This window comes from Tachysurus fulvidraco, chromosome 12, assembly GCF_022655615.1.
Source record: "Tachysurus fulvidraco isolate hzauxx_2018 chromosome 12, HZAU_PFXX_2.0, whole genome shotgun sequence".
NCBI classification, from domain to species: Eukaryota; Metazoa; Chordata; class Actinopteri; order Siluriformes; family Bagridae; genus Tachysurus; species Tachysurus fulvidraco.
Window position 1 is genome coordinate 25,626,702 of NC_062529.1, and position 4,283 is coordinate 25,630,984.

The 4,283-nt window shown below is 39.6% G+C and overlaps 1 pseudogene; it reads right to left on the minus strand.

Moving 5' to 3' along the window:
- Window positions 1-371: 371 nt before the first annotated feature.
- Window positions 372-4,283, minus strand: part of LOC125146041 — an 18,391-nt pseudogene continuing 14,479 nt past the window's right edge.

A 4,283-nucleotide genomic window follows, 5' to 3' on the forward strand; every position in this document is an offset into this window, starting at 1 on the left:
CACATCGTGACAGTATTATATTATAATATAATATTATAAATAATAATAACAATAAATTATTATTATTATTATAGTATAATTATATTATTATATTCTTTTTTGATTATTATATTCTATTATACTATATTATATCATTGTTATTATTATCATTATTATACTATTTTATTATATCATTGTTATTTTTATTATTATATTCTATTATTATTAAAATATTATTATTACTGACTCAAAGTAAAAAAAAATCTGTTCCAAATAAAAAAACACACAATCCAGCTCAGTATTTAACTTTTTAATAAGACAAATAATAAGCAAAAATATTTAAATACATCAGACAAAATTCAGCTTATTTAAAAAAAAAAAAAACTGTGTAAAATCCAGCAAAAAGTTCCATGTGCTCAGGCAGAGAATTCTTTTTTTAATTAATATTCCATTTATCTTAAAAAAAAACAAAACACAACAGTATCTAAAGTATTAAAAGTTTTATTATTAAACCATAAACAATAATAATGTTTTAATTCAACACTTTTTAAACAAATACTATAAAAGAAAATAAAATCTTGCATCTCATCATGCATTTTAAAGCGGAGCTTCACCGTCATCGGTGACTCGTCTCATCTCGGATGAAGGGTCGAGGTCAAGGGTCGATCTCCATGGGAACAACAGTGAGAGGGACGTCCTCATTACCACGGCGAACGATGATGTTCAACACGGAGTGCGTGTTAACTACAGCACTGACATCAGCAGCCGAGGAAATCTGTACGCCGTTTAACCGAGATGATGATGTCACTCTCCTTCACTCCTCCTCTACACACACGGGGGGGGGGGGGGGGGTGGGTTAAAGATAAGAGACGTAAAAGATGATTATATTAAAGTAAGTCTTATCACAGGTTTGTCACAGTGAACACGTCTGTGTGTTGAACTGATGTTACAGACTGATGTAGCCGTGTTTGATCCGTCACTGAGTCCCGGTCCTGCACCACCCCATCCTGCAGTGTGTGTGTGTGTGTGTGTGGTGTGTGTGTGTGTGTGTGTGTGGTGTGTGTGTACAAGCAGGTCATCACCTCATGCTTTATTACGCTAAACAGTTACACGGAGTTCAGTGTGATCCTGAGGGCTGAGGTTGTAGAACTTAAGTGAAAAGGATAAGAACTAATAAAGACTAAATGGTAAACACACGCACACACACACAAACCCACACACACACACACACACACACACACACACACACACCACACACCACACACACACGTAAATTGTGGTCACAAAATAATGAGCTGGGAGATTCTCTTTAGCATGAATAAATGTGGGTCAGAGAGGATGGTGTGTGTGTGGTGTGTGTGTTGTGTGTGTGTGTGTGTGTGTGTGTGTGAGTTAGGGGTGTGTGTTGTGTGTGTGTGTGTGTGTGTGTGCTAGTACTGAGGTAGGAGTGTAATAAAATGGGGAAAACATGTGCGGCTGTGGTGGTGCCAAAGATAACATCTCTCATGCAGTCGAAGCCAATAAAATGCACCACTGGCTGTGTTCCAATACTGCATTTTGATCTCCCCTTTATTCACTAACCCTCAGATTAGGGCACTTGTGTTACCCCAGCACAGCGCTAATCCGGTCCTTTACTTCTTCAACATGGCAGACTAAATATACAAGGAGCCATGAAACTATACCATCATCTGCCACACTAATGAATTCATGCTGATTTTTCTTTCTCTTATTTGTCTTTTTATTGGACCGAAGGCTAGTTTAGCGGCTGCTTAGCAAGCTAGCTGTTCAGAAGAAACGCTGCTCAGTTAGCTACGTTTCTCTCTGTGGAGAGAAGTTAAGTTTTTAGTGTAGGGTTTTTAACAATTTAACTGTAACTGAACAAAAACGTTTAATATTAGCAAAATTTAATCTGAAAATGATTTTTAAAAAAAAAACATGAGGAAAAAGTACATCTCAATTCCTGTATTATATTAAACATTAGCAATAACCCCTGAACGTTTACCACTAGATAGTGTTAGAAAGCTGAACAGCAGGAAAAAGTATTCTAGGTTTCTATTAACCTCGGTACAAATCAACACCATAGTTACTGCACATTCGCAGGTTAGCTAAAGTCAAAACTTTCTTAAGCAGGAAAAGTTTTGAAACAGTTTCAACGCTTTTTTCTTTCATTCATTCATTCATTCATTCATGCATTCATTCATTCATTTCCTACCGCTTATCCAAACTTCTCGGGTCACGGGGAGCCTGTGCCTATCTCAGGCGTCATCGGGCATCGAGGCAGGATACACCCTGGACGGAGTGCCAACCCATCACAGGGCACACACACACTCTCATTCACTCACACACTATGGACAATTTTCCAGAGATGCCAATCAACCTACCATGCATGTCTTTGGACCGGGAGAGGAAACCGGAGTACCCGGAGGAAACCCCCGAGGCACGGGGAGAACATGCAAACTCCACACACACGAGGCGGAGGCGGGAATCGAACCGCCAACCCTGGAGGTGTGAGGCGAACCTGCTAACCACTAAGCCACCGTGACCCCCTCAACTCGACTTGACTACTGCCACGCAACTGCTATAATTTTTCACACAATTCTAATATATAAATGTATTTATTCAGTAAATGAGATTTAGCTTTTTGTTCTCTTTCAGTTCTGCTAAGATGTAAAGCTATCAACAACATAATCTGTAGCTTGGCAAAAACATCAATACTAGCTACAGTCTAAATTTCAAGAAAACTCAGAATATTAGCAAAAATGCTAAATTTAGCAAAACTCTGAACATGAGCTTATACACTAAATGCTTGCTGTTTTCTCCACTCTGAATTTATAGTGAAATATTTTTATATATGTGTCATAAAAAAAAGTCGGTAACGTGTTTTATCAAATACGGTGAAGCAGCTCGGCGGTGAAGCATCACTCACACTGCTGCTGGAGTTCTGGAGATGACCTCGACCACGTAAGCGCCGGACGTGACGTCAGGAAAATCGCCCAGCTTCTCTTTCAGCTCCTTCATGAGCCTGAGGAGAGGATAGCGTCATGTTATGTGGCATTACGTAACAGCTGTTAAAGGATTAGCGTAGTAGCTAATAATTCTTGCTAACTGTAAAGTAATGTGTGGTGAATGTAGTTTGGTGCTCATGAAAAATAATAAAAACTATCTTTGTGTTTGTACATTAGCCGGTGCATGAATATGTCGATTGGATATTCAAGCGAATGTTTTTATAAATGAATAAATAAATAAATCAATAACACTGCGTATCCACTCACCCGGGCGTCAGTGACATCATTCGAATCCCGATGTATTTCTTCTCTAGCTGTTACTCGACCCTGTAAAACACCACCTCGTTTTAATTCCCGACAAACAAGCCATGTGTGGATAAAGCTTGTTGTTTTTCTCATGGTATGCAGCATGTGTTTGAGTTTTGTGACCTCTGGCCTGTCTGTCGTACGACTCGGTGAGAAATGAATCTCTGATCTTGTCAGATGGAATGGCGAAGGAGATCCTGCCGTCACCTTCAGAGTGTTTATTTCCGATCACTTCTCCGTCCTGTAGATCACAGTACACTCATACACCCTATAAGTACATATTACCACTCACCATGCCGCTCTGACCCTTTTGGCCTCTCTCCGCATGCTGCCCACCTTCTTCCAGCTTCCAGCTTTGAAGTTTCCTTATATGGTCATAAGTTATTGTTCTGTTTTCTCGTTAGCGTCACCTGTTCCTTATTTCCTGCTTTCTTATGTAAACTTTCTCTCACCATCTGTACAGTCACATGTTTTCTTACTGCTCTTACTAAAACTGTCTGTCTTTCTGCCTAACAGCTGCCTTTGTCTGATGCTTTTCTGACTGTTATATATCTGTGTTTAATAACTGTCTGTCTGTCTGTGATAGCTGTCTGTCTGTCTGTCTGTCTGTATGTATGCAATACTGTACAACTATTAGTTTGATAACTGTCTGTCTGTGATAACCGTCTGTCTGTCTGTATGTGATACGCCTATGTTTTTGATATCTGACTGTCTGTGATAGCTGTCTGTCTGTCTGTGATAGCTGTCTGTCTGTCTGTGATAGCTATAGCTGTCTGTCTGTCTGTGATAGCTGTCTGTCTGTCTGTGATAGCTGTCTGTCTGTCTGTGATAACCGTCTGTCTGTCTGTCTGTGATACGCCTATGTTTTTTATATCTAACTGTCTGTGATAGCTGACTGACTGTCTGTGATAGCTGTCTGTCTGTCTGTGATAGCTGTCTGTCTGTCTTTGATAGCTGTCTGTCTCTCTTTGATAGCTGTCTGTCTGTCTGTGA